We start from the raw sequence: 13650 nt of genomic DNA, 5'->3' as shown, positions 1-13650 counted from the left end.
ATTGCATGCCTTATTTATATATTATATGACTATTATTTAACTGTTAGTGTGTGATTAGCACTACCATTATTTTCAGGCAAAGTAAATATAACACCTTTCTTTTAGAAAATGTATCACTCTTCCAATCTTAATAAACAGAAAAGTATGACTTGCATGTAAACCCATGATTTCATTGTTAATCAAATATATATGTTATATAACTGGTCTCTGCATAGGAATTACTATTAGTTTTCATTCCTCAACTTTTTTATTGCTTTGCTGATCATCTGCCCCAGAGTAAATCATTTAAATATCACTGATCAATTATTCTGATATCTAAAACAAGCTTAAGGGATTAAAATCAATATCCCATTCTGGAAATCAACTTACGCTGCACCTGAAATTTAACTATACAAAATAAAGACCTAATAGAAAATATTTGTTCTTCCACACTCTAGTGTTATAAAGGAAGATAGATATTCAAATGTGACAAGAATTTATAAAAATAAAAATACACTAGACTATTTTTAACTAAGATGTGTTGCTCTGCTTGTTAATGCATTATGGTTCTTTGTGTGCTTCACATATTCTCTTTATTAAACCACTGAGGACCCTGGTTGTGGAATAGATTAAAGCAATAATTGGCAACTTATATTTAGCAGAGACGTCTGGTTATAAAATGTTAAAATCTCTACATTATTAAAAATGAATTCTATTTAGTTTATGAGTCATATTTATTAAACATCCTTAAGCGCATTATCCTGTGGTAATACTCGTTTGTCAAAATGGCCGAAGTAGTTCTTTAAATGTATGTAACTGACTTTTGGTTAGTGTTCCCATCTTCCCAAGATTTCTTATGTGCCCTGAAAAATCACTTTATCTCTTGGCATAAGAGTTCCTTTACTTCGAAACTGCCATCACTTATCTCCCAGGGAGACTCTGCTAATCTTGTGTAGAGTTTCTGAGAGTGCCTGCAATGGACTTTGCTGTTCCTCAACTGGTGTTCACTGGTTACAGTTGCCCGCTGTCCCTAGACAATGAAATCATACATAATTACACCCAGCTATATTAAGAGATATATCTTCTTAAAATCATGCAATCATCAAACGGCTCTCATAAATATTGAGACTCTTCTCATTTCCCTCTAGTTTGTTTTCTTACTTCAGGGCATTGTCTCATATCATTATTTATATAACAGGTTTATAATTATCCAGAATTAATAACTGCATACTGTATGCATATTTCTGTTAAAAGTCTTACAGGGATATGTATAAAATCAATGTGATAAGAATTTTACCCATCAGCAGTCGTTATGTGTTAATATCAATGTTCTTCAAAATGATATTTTCATAATGATTTAAAAAACTTGTCTCTCTGCTGCATTATATCTAAGCATCTGCAACATCCCCCTTCTTTCTAAACATCCTTCTGAACGTTCTCTGCTGCTGCTGCTGCTGCTAAGTCACTTCAGTCGTGTCTGACTCTGTGTGACCCCATAGACGGCAGCCCACCAGGCCCCCCTGTCCCTGGGATTCTCCAGGCAAGAACACTGGAGTGGGTTGCCATTTCCTCCTCCAATGCATGAAAGTGAAAAGTGAAAGTGAAGTCGCTCAGTCGTGTCCGATTCTTAGCGACCCCATGGACTGCAGCCTACCAGGCTCCTCCATCCATGGGATTTTCCAGGCAAGAGTTCTGGAGTGGGTGGCCATTGCCTTCTCCCGAACATTCTCTACATTAGTTTAAAAAATTACCTAGCTCTTTCATTTTATATCACTTTTGTTCCCATCAGCTATGTAACAACTAATTTACAAATGGTAGTGATTTGCATCATATGTATTAGTTTGCTGCTGCTGCTGCTGCTGCTAAGTCGCTTCAGTCATGTCCTACTCTGTGCGACCCCATAGACGGCAGCCCACCAGGCCCCGCCGTCCCTGGGATTCTCCAGGCAAGAACACTGGAGTGGGTTGCCATTTTCTTCTCCAGTGCATGAAAGTGAAGAGTGAAAGTGAAGTCGCTCAGTCGTGTCCGACTCTTCACGACCCCATGGACTGCAGCCTACCAGGCTCCTCCGTCAATGGGATTTTCCAGGCAAGAGTACTGGAGTGGGTTGCCATTGCCTTCTCCATGTATTAGTTTAGTACATTTTTTATTATAAAGGCAATAACTTTACTAATATTCTTACTTAAAGAGCTCCATGTTTTTTCTCCTTTGATGACTTCAAAAGTTGGAGTCATGAAATAATTCAGTATTCAAAAAGAAGAAAGTCAAGAGTCACCATTCACAATAAAAGAAAAACAAAATCAAACACTGAAATCACTAAGTTACAGACTTCTGAGAAAAATGTGTTTGATATATAAATATGGGCCAGTTTCTTTATTTCACATTCTTTTAAGTTATTTGATCTTCATCCAGTAATTATATTACTTTTAACAGATAGAGCTCAGTAATAATCAATTTATAGATCAGAAAGCATTTTATCTTTTTAGATTTATGAATGGAATTAAATCTATTGATTAGATGCTTACAATTTCCCTTATACACTGAAATTCTATCATTCTCTAAAAACTGTAACTATTCCATTTCTCCAATCACCAAAGATTTCAATTTCAACATATTTTTAATTTTTATCCTAAATAAAGATGTCAAACATTCTTTTATCCACTGAAGTGAAGCAAATTTACCCAACTACATTTCAGCAATAAAAAAGATGCATAAACTTTGTAATCATGTAAATTAAATACATAATCTACTTATAAAGAAGTAATTCAAGACAATAAACTGACCAGAAATTAAAGTACTATGAAAATAGTGTATATTTTATATAAACTAAGTAATACCTAAGACTTTAATATATAAAACTATCAATCATACATGGGCTGTATACAGTCATACAATTACACATATTTCTATGCACTGAAGTTAATTCAGTTCCTTATGATTTTAAAATGTTTAAACCAAAGCAGTCAACTTCTCTCAAATTGAAGAATAAATTTCACTTGCCAGATTCCTACTTACATCGATCCTCATTTTTGACACATAGAAATTGACCAGTCTTCTTTTATCAGGAAAACAGCTATTTTAGAGTTTAAACCCACTAAGCTGAACTTGACTTAGGGGATATTATACTTTCACACATCCTGAGCTAAAATAGCTCAAACAATGTACTGAAGATTGCATGTTTATGGTTAAGACCAACCAATTAGGCCAACAAATTAAAAACCAATGCCTCTTAAAATGCATACATTTCAAAAATGAAGTATGATGTATATGTGATGTACACATATTTTAATATTTTTAAGTAGGTTCCTGGCAATTGTACTAAATTGGCTATCATTCTGTTAGATTCATATAACACTTTACTAAAAAAAAATCCATTTAATAGCAGCACATTAAAAAGAAAGATAGGTGGTGAAATCTATAATAATTGTAACTATTCTTAAATCTAAGTCAGTCAATATGATCTTTCAATGCTCCTTTCTAATGACACTTGCAGATGTAGTGGTCCTTTGGCTATTTGTCACATCAGTCCCTACTTATTGGGCTTCCCACGTGGTAGATGCAGGAGACATAAGAGATGTGGGTTGATCCCTGGATCTTATCCTTCATTTTGGCATTTTAGTTCTCAGGATGAAGGTTGTGTTTCATGACATCATTATGAAGTCTACAGATTATTTGTTCCTTTGTGTTTGATTACTCTAGGGGAGTTAACTTCATATTCTATTTAACACTCAAGTTATATATGTAATCTTTTACATTGTGTTTAGAACTTTTGCTGATTTTCTGTAATACAACATTTTTCTCCAACTTTCCCACAATTTAGAAAACCCCAAATTTGCCAGGTGTTTTAATAAAAACTCTCTAAGATCTTTTAAAATCGATTTTGCCACTCACACTTATGGCCAGAATATAGTCATCATCATTGCCACAGAAAAAGTAATGTCCAGTTAGTATCAATAACTGGCAAAAATCTTATTCCCTATGCCAATCCTTTTTTAAGAGATTGCAATTTCATTAATGGAGGAAGATATATATTTTTGAAGATCAAAAATAGTTCAACATAAGCAAGTTCAAATATTTCAACCTAACACACACACATGCATACACATGCATTTAGATATATATCCACACACATATTATGCAACTATTATATTTAAAATAAATAATCACCCTGATTATTGAGGTAGAGACACATGCTTAGCAGTCTGTATATGTCAGCTTTAATTGTTTATAGAAATAAATATTCTGCTTCCCTTTAAGAGCTGAGGAAACAGACCTAGAATGCTAGCATTACTCAGGTAAGAAGATTCAAATTCAGACTGAGTGCAAAGCCTCTAGCCTTCAAATTCACCATGCTTCTCTGTACCTACAAATCATTCAACAACTTCTGTCTGTTATTTGATTTTTCATACTGCTCACCCCAAACTTTAGGGATCATTTCTAGGGAAACTAAGAAAAACTCTATTGCACATGCAATGGAAGAGTAACAATGTATATTTTTGCCATTATTTTAATAAGCTATACTGTGATCTGATGCTTTAGCTTGTTAAAGAGAAAAATATAAAAAATAAACAATATGATTGCAAAATGTCTGAGATGCTCCACATTTGCATTTATAGCATTATGGTCTGGATCTTGTTCATTGAAAACTGCCTGATGTGGGGAATTAATGTTGTCTGTGGAATGTTGACTTAATTGGGTTGAAGCTATTAATCTACTCTGTCACCTGCTAATGGTGCCAGAGGATTCTGGCATGATGCTTTACCTATGTCTACTTTTTACTCCAGGCCATACTGTGAAATGATTAAAGCCCATGCTCAGGGCACTGTAGTTCTCAGAAAACTATCAAAGTAGTTTCAATTGCTTAGGAGAGTTTTGCTGACGATTTCCTAAACCATTCTTTAAATTTCAGCAAATATTAATGCTGAGATTGAGTTTTACTTGGCTAGCATTGCTAGATGGCCAAAATTTCCAGATGCATTAAATTTTTAATACTAATTTAATTTATATGTTAATCATATTTTATTTTAATAAATTTTTATATATATATATATTTATGAGTTGGTGAGGGAGATGGTGAAGGATAGGGAAGGCTGGCATGCTGCATGCAGTTCATGGGGTTGAAAACAGACATGACTGAGTGAACAGCAATGTATATATATATATATATATACACACACACATATATACATATACATATACAGGTGTCCTCTCAGAAAAACACAACTGAATAGAAATTTAAGCAGAAAGAATTTTCCTAGGGATTTGGTTAGAAACATGTTCAAAAGGCTTAAACAGTATAGAGACGAGTTGGAGGGGGATCAGGGTGGCAAGAGTGACAAGGATTGGTTACTTAAAAACTAGGAATCTGCTTCTGCTCTGAGCCAGTATTTGCTGTATTGCTAGAGTTATAGGAACTCCACTGCTTTGTAGCAACAAGGAATGCATGGTATTCTCTGGATAGGAATCCAGAAGCTCACATTTCCTCCAAGTGTGCACAAACCACCTTGAAACTCCTTGAGGCCTAGAACCACTTCCCAAGGCTCTTCATTGTCTGCTGCTGCAGGAGGCTCCACCAGAAGTAGGAAAACATTTTTTTTTCTTCTCTCTTCCCTTTTCCAATCTCTCAGCAGTGGCTCTAACTGGCAGTGCCCTTTGGGAAGCTAGCAAAAGTAGCCTGGAGGATGTAGTAGTTGCCAGCTTCTAAGGGAAACATGGAGCTGAGAAGGAAAAGAATGGACTCAGCACAATTTATTTTATTTTGTCTTATAATTCTATTTTATCCTTACCATTGATTCATTGAGATGATATCGTTAAAGTGCCTTTGGCAGGGTTTTGTCCATTACATAGACACACAAGAAATGTCAGTACCACAGGTGAAGGTCTTTCCGAAATCAATTTAAACCTCTTGCCTTCTGGAACAAAGGAGACAGAATATAATTTAACTTTTTCTTGGTGGCTCAAGGTTAACTTTGGAATACCAAGGTTTACCCTGGGACCATTGCCTTCAATGACTTTTGAGATGCAAAGCAATGTTTCTTCCAATACTGATGACTCCATACTGCTATAATTTTCAAGTCTATTCTCTGTTTTTCTTTTTCTTGCTTATAAGCAAACAATAATTTCATGCAGTTGTTAGTGTAGACCCATTTAGTAATATCCTTACTGCTCCTAATTTTTTATAATGATTTGTTGTAGGTCAGGAAACAAGATAACAATTTTCTAAAATCTGGTTTTACAAAGAGCAAATCTAAATGAAACTTTGAGTGGCTGCCTGTAAGGGTTTTTCTCATGAGCAAAGTGTATGAGCGCATCTGCTCAGAAGACCATTTTTGTCTACTTTATATCTTCCTCTATTTTCCAGAGTTGTGATTATTTGCTAAGTACCCTCCAGGTAGCTGAGATGCTAATGTAATATTGGCCAGCTAGCAAAAAACAGGCTAATTTTGTGAATGGCCTGAGATGTATTCTGGATGATTCATCTCATAATAAAAATTATTGCATAATTGAGAGAAATAAATCCTTTCTCTTTATGATCAAAATCATGGCCTCTTTTGCAAATGTGCAAAAGTTTATTGTTTTGTGGATCATAAAAAACAGCTTATAGAATCAGGGAACTATACAAATACCATTATGCCTTGTGTCTAGATCTTAAATAAAATATATGTATATATGTATAAATGTGCATGCATGTATGTATACATGTTTAAAAGGTATATATAGATATATATGTATATGTATCATATGTTTTGTATGTTGGAAGAATAGGGAGCATAAGACACTAAGCAGAGAAATAGTTGGAAGAAAATACTTTAATGGCCATAAATCTAATGATATCATCAAGAAAACCTTGACATGTCCCACTATTGCCCTACAGTAGGACATTATGACCTAGTAAATTTAATTATCCACAGATAAAAGTAACATATCACTTTTATCTCTTGCTTCTATAATTCTTTCAAATTTACATTTTGGATCTACTTACATTTTTTTCTCTTATTCTAGTACTTAAAATAATTAGCCCATGCATAATGACTGAGATTGAGATGACATCCCAAAGTTGCTTTTATCATGCTCTCACCTCTGAGTGGTATGGAGCTGAAGGGCATTATTGTACACAGACAGCAATGAGGCAGTCACGTGGGCTGGTAGTGGCAGACTTGGGACAAAACCCGAGTTTCTAGGAAACTATATGTTTGACAATCCTTGGAATTTTATAACTGGGAGAAGCATGCATGCTTGGTAAGTCACTTCAATAATGTTCAACTCTTTGTTACCCTATGGATTGCAGCCTGCCAGGCCCCGCTGTCCATGGGATTCTTAGTTTCAAAAGGAAGGGCATATATGTATACTTATAGCTGATTCATGTTGAGCTTTGATAGCAAACAGCAAAATTCTGTAAATACATAGAAAATCAAAAATGAATACTAGAGTGGGTTGCCATGCCCTCCTCCATGGGATCTTCCCAACTCAGGGATCCAACTCTCATCTCTTACATCTCCTGCACTGGTAGGCAGGTTCTTTACCACTAGGTATATCTGGGAAACCCAGGAGAAGCATAGAAGATAGTTACATAATAATTATATTTAATTAGTTTTCTATTGCTGCTGTAAAATTTACCATGAACATAGAGGCTCGAAACAACACAAATATTTTCCCTTTTAGTTCCACAAGCCAGAAGTCTCATTTGGCCAAAATCAAGGTGCCTGCAGGGGTAGTTGCCCTGGAGGGTTTAGGGGAAAATCCACTTCCTTCCCTTTTTCAACTTATACAGGCTGCCCACTTGTTCTCTCCTGACCACCATCTTCCATCTTTAAAGCCATGAAGAGCTAGTTGAGTCCCCACTTAATATCACTCTGGCCTCATTAAATAGTCCCGTCTCCCCTGACTTTGACTTTCCTGTCTTTATTCTATTTTAGGGAATGATTACTTTGGGCCCACTTGGAAAATCTAGGGTAATCTCCCTCTTGTATGTAAAGTTAGCTGATTGGCAAACTGAATTCCATCTGCAATCTTAATGACCCTTTATCTTTTAATTGATGTATTCACAGGCTTTTGGGATTAGAACACAGACGTTTTGGGGAGGTCATTATTCTACCTGCCATAGTCCGAGAAAATAATAAACATATAAATTCTCCCCTAACTTTGTTTTCTTGTCATAAAATTCCTATCTGGAAGGAAGTATTAGCTTTATTTTTGTAGGAGAGGAAATCATATCCTATGGGCTCTGAGCTTTTAATGAAGGAAATTTTTAGAATTTATAGAGCCTTGAAATGTTTGATGCTCTTATTCTGTAGAAAATAATTGAAATTAAAAAGAAACTACTATTTTATTTGGGGACCCATAAAAAATGCTTAAAGCATGGGTTTTTAAATAGGTTCAGTTTTCTGGAAAAGAGGAAAGAAAAAGGATACTAATGGTTTCAGATCCATTAAGAAGTTGCAAATGAGTATTACTTTAAAACAGCTTTACTTTCTATCTCTGAAATCTGAATGTAGATACATGATATAGTCATGAATGAATGAGTCAACACTGGCACTTGTTTGTGGTCAGTTTATGTAGTAATCTCATACATAAACTGTCTTTCTAGGCATCCCCTAATATCACCTAACCTCTCCAAATCTATTTTCACATCAGTAAAATAAGTTAATATTGTTTGCTGCTGCTGCTGCTGCTGCTAAGTCATTTCAGTCATGTCCAACTCTGTGCAACCCTATAGACGGCAGCCCAACAGGCTGCCCGTCCCTGGGATTCTCCAGGCAAGAACACTGGAGTGGGTTGCCATTTCCTTCTCCAATGAGTGAAATACCAATACCATAAAGCTAATATATGGGAGAACATAATTAAAATAGAGTCTGTATCTCAAAACATCTCTGTGGCTCATTATGTTTACCTGTCACCAGGAACAGTTTCAACTTTTACATGAATTAATTTAACCATTTGAAAACCCACTTTACAGTAATTCTATTATTATTCCTATTTTACACTAAATAAATTGAAATACATTTAGGTTAAGCAACTAGTCCAAGATGACCCAAAAATTAAGTGAGAAAATTAGAACTGGAGCTAAATTTGGTTTGGCTCCAAAGGCCAGACATTTAACTACATAACTTGTCTCTGGTAGACACATCGGCCTAAACACAATTTGATATCCTCATTGTGCATTAGGATTGTTGTCTACTTGTTAGCACTTCTGTTCTTCAGCATAAAAGCAAAATGCAATGTAGCAAATATTTACTGAGTATCAGAGTGTCAAATAGAGAGTTCTACGCAGTGTAGGGAGAAGGCCAGCACACCGCTTTGCTTCACAGTCTCTGCTTAGTAATTATTTGTCAGTTGATTAGTGAGCAGGATACTCAATGAACTGACTGCAAAAACACCCTTGCAAATTCAAAGAAAAGTAAGGATACATTGCCATGCACATTAAAAAACACAAAAATGGTGAAATAAGTTTCACTTTTTCCCCTTGAATTACAGCAAAGTTCACTGGACACATTTTGCTATGTTCACCGGTGCAGATGTATTAAACCTTGGCATTTTGAGGAACACTTCTAAAATATACATTGGTTTCATTAATACTGATGCATTCATAAGCATGTTATGTATGCTACCATTTACATCTCATAGCAACGTTGGATGAAAGGGTATAAATGCATTATAAACATATTCTCAAATTAAGAGTATGAGCCCAATGTTGTTGGGTTCTGACAGCTTAATATGTTGAGAATAGTGGGGTACATTTTCAAAGCCACATGCTCTAATTTAGCCATGCGGCTTCATGTTTATTTTAATGGCAGTTGCAGAATGAAATCACAACAAAACACCCTGAGCACTTACCCAACTGTTTCTACCAAAGGAAAGGGAACATTAATTGAACTAAAATTATACTTAACCTTAGCCAAAAGGATGTTCTCCAGCTTTGCTTAATTTCTATGTTCTTATGCTTTAATAAAATATCACAAATAGGAACAAACTTAAAAAAACTTTTTAAAATTAATTATATACTGTATGTGTCATGACTCAAAATGTAGCATATCTTAGGACATTAAGTAACAAATGCTGATCTATCAACATGGCAATTTTTTCTTTAATAATCAGAATTCAAATTCATCATAACCATATTAATTATAATATCAAAAATCCAGTGGAATAAAATTGGGAGAATTTTACCTCAACAGATAGCCTCTTTTCTCAGAACTATTAACTTCATATCACAGACAAAATACATTAATCTCACATTGGGTTTTAAAAATGGATAGGACCACGTCTCTAAATGAATGATTCATAAAATCATTTGCAGCTATTAGCCTATAAGGATAAGTGCTGGTAGCTCTTTTTATTTCACTACTTGGTGTGATATCATCAATTCAAAGTCTATCTCATATGGGATAATTTATATATATCACATAATTCATTGAGACTTGTCAGGCTTTTAAAATTTGCATTACCATGTACAATTATAAGTGTCACAATATGAAATAATATTCAGGCAGTGATTCTCTGAAAATTCCTTTAATTACCTGAGCCCAATCATGAGTCCTATAAGCCATGAGCTGTAGAGCTTATAAGGCTAGCAAGAGTTCTGTTTTGCCTTATAGCCTTGGCAAAATCTAGCTCTTTCAAAGGATGTACACTCATTGCAATGTTTGAACCAAGGAGAAAAAAAAGAGAGATGCCGTGTGCGGCAGGGAATAGATGTTCTTCCAGCCACTCTTTGTCAGGAAGCAGTGCAATCTCTCTGTCTGAATTTTATCTTGCCACTTAGAGAAATGAACATGTCTTTGTACTTTTGTTCACTCTAATGAATGTGATGTGTAAATGCTTAAAGTTTTCAATTCACAAGTCCTTTCAACACCTTTCTTTTGAAAGGAAGTGATAAACATCATTTAGTTAATAAAATTTCAAGTATCAAAGGCAATTCATGTATATTTATGATAATAAAATACAAATAAGCTTAATCACTCTCTGTACAAACATCTAATTGGTCATTGAAGGTCACTAGGCCTTGGACACTGGGCAGTATGAATCAATGTGATTCTTTAAAAATTTACTAAAACTTACCTTATCCCAACTTCTCTAGAAAGTGTTAATATAAATTGTTTAATACAAATGCATAAAAGCGGTCAATATACCTTCTAACCCTGTAATCCTAGAAGCCAGAAAGAATATAAATGAGTGACACACACACTCATGCCAAAATCATATTATTTTGACAAAAAAAAAAAACCTGAAAAAATAAAAAAAGCTAAGCAGCATTGCGGTTCAATTGCTAAGTCATGTCCGACTCTTTGCGATCCCATGGACTGAAGCACATCAGGCTTTCTAGTCCTTCACTGTCTGCCGGATTTGTTCAGATTCATGTCCATTGAGTTGTTATGCCATCCAACCATCTCATCCTCTGCTTCCCCCTTCTCCTTTTGTTTCCATCTTCCCCAGCATCAGAATCTTTTCCAATGAGTCAGTTCTTCACATTATGTTACGTTGCAAAAGAACAAGCTAACTGGTATTGAGCATAATTAGAAAACCCGTCATGCCTCTAAATAAAAATAATAACTTGGGCAACAATTTCTGGGTCTCAGTTTGCTAATATTCTTAACATATCGATATTACCATATTTTAAAGGTAATACTATGACTTACTGGGCTACCCAGGTGGTGCAAGTGGTAAAGAAGTGCCTTCCAATGCAAGAGACAGAAGAGATGTGGATTCAGTCTCTGGGTCATAAAGATCCCCTGGAGGAGGAAATGACAACCTGCTCCAGTATTCTTGCCTGAAGAATCCCATGGACAAAAGAGCCTGGTGGGCTATGGTCCATGGGGTCACAAAGAGTCAGACAGACATGACATGACTGAGGAGGCAACAGAGCGTGAGTGCGAGCATAATAACTTACTACTTTACGACTTTGGGCAAGTTGCTCAGTTCCTCAAACTGAGCTTCTCACATATCGGGGGAAATAGAGATAGTAATAATCGTCTCCATATCATTAGATTACTGTAAGAACTGAGTTATTTTTTACAAAGACCTGATGCCTAGAGATCTACATGTAGCAATTATGTTAATTATTGTCATAGTTATCTGTGTGCTCCAAGAAACACTAATTTTGTTGAAGTTGTTTGGCATATAAATAAATAGCTAAAGTAAATAAATATATTTATTTATTTTTACAGATTTATTGAAGTATAATTAATAATTAAAATGGTAAGATATTTAAAGTATAAATTGTGATGATTTGATATACATATACATAATGAAAGTTTTGCCCCCATCTAGTTCCATAATCTCCCATATTTATCTTGTTTGTTTGTTTGTTTTGGTGAGAACATTTAACTGTTACTCTCAGAATAAATTTATTTCTATAGCCAAATAAAATAAACAGCTCTACATTGAAAAAGTTTTGAATATGACATGTTAATAGTCAATTATTTTTTCCTTCATATTGTACAACAGCTTGTAATAAGATGCACTGTACATCTCTAAGAGGGAAATATTACCCTACATTATTGGACTGAAATCCTTATTTCAGAGAACAACTGGTAGGAAGAATTTTCTGCCAAAGCCCATTCTGGAAAATATTTAAAATGATGATCTCTGAGCTAACTGGGGTTTATAATACCTATATCTCAGGTTACATGAAACACCTTTCAGAATCTTGCTTCCTTTGCTCCATTCTAGAATAAGTATCAATGAAATAGAAGCCGTGCTCAGGGCAGTTGTAAGGAAGAGGTAGCCTCCAGCTTTAATTTCCTTGTTTCAGTTCCTCACGTGGCATTTTCGATTTCGGTGAGCATGTTTTTCAGGTTTGAATCTTCCTTTTCTAGAACTTAGATTCCTTGCTGAGATATTGAGACTTAAAATCCTTGTGGCTTTTGAGTGTTCAAGCTGAGGTCTGGAGTTGAGTTTATAGATCACATTACCAAGCAGTCTTTTGAGCCACCATGGCTCTGATCAATTATTGTCCTAATCAATAGTCATTATTTTCCCCTTGCCTTTTCTTAATTCCTTAAAAGATATCCTAATGAAACACATACTTAGAATTACTTAGAGCTGATTATTTAATACTTCTAATACACAGTTGCAAGAATACAAATTACTTGTTTAAAGTCTTTGCTACAAAAGAAACCCTGTGAGTGCTTTCAACAGGCAATTCCTTAAGTTGGTTCAACTTTTTCCCAAATAATAATTTGAATTTGTAGCTTTATATTTACTTCACAAAATAAGTAATTAAGTAGACATTGAAATACAACCCCTCTCATGTGTAGATTTTATTTTCCTTTCTCATTTCATTATTTTATGCATACAATTAGTTTTCTAATTCTGGTCAGGAATAATTGTTCATATGTACAAGGCACTGTGTTCAGTGTACAACTATCCTATGATTAAGTATTGATATCTAACTGTTAAAAAATGAGGAAACTGAAGCTATTAAATGTTGACCAAATTGATTAGAGGTTACTGTGTCTGAGGCTATCAGTGCTTAAATTCAAGTCTTTCCAATAATACTATGTGTTAGCTATTAATATAGTTGTTTATAGGCAAATGATTAAAATATAAAAAGTATGTTACTTGTCCACATTCTCTTAGCTAACAAGTGCTGGGGTGAGGATTTGAACTTCTGGTAAAACAGAAACAAGTATGGGAATTAGGAGAAAGGATTAATCAGACAGTTCTATGATT

The 13650-nt window shown here is 34.8% G+C and overlaps 1 protein-coding gene across 1 annotated transcript in view; it reads right to left on the bottom strand.

Moving 5' to 3' along the window:
- The window catches only part of LRP1B (LDL receptor related protein 1B), a 2209913-nt gene that overhangs the window by 2047553 nt on the left and 148710 nt on the right, over positions 1 to 13650 (bottom strand). The gene's annotated exons all lie outside the window — the stretch shown is intronic.

Source organism: Bubalus bubalis, chromosome 2, assembly GCF_019923935.1.
Source record: "Bubalus bubalis isolate 160015118507 breed Murrah chromosome 2, NDDB_SH_1, whole genome shotgun sequence".
Lineage (NCBI taxonomy): Eukaryota > Metazoa > Chordata > Mammalia > Artiodactyla > Bovidae > Bubalus > Bubalus bubalis.
Note: the sequence above shows the minus strand (reverse complement) of the source record. Positions and strands in the feature narration are given on the sequence as shown.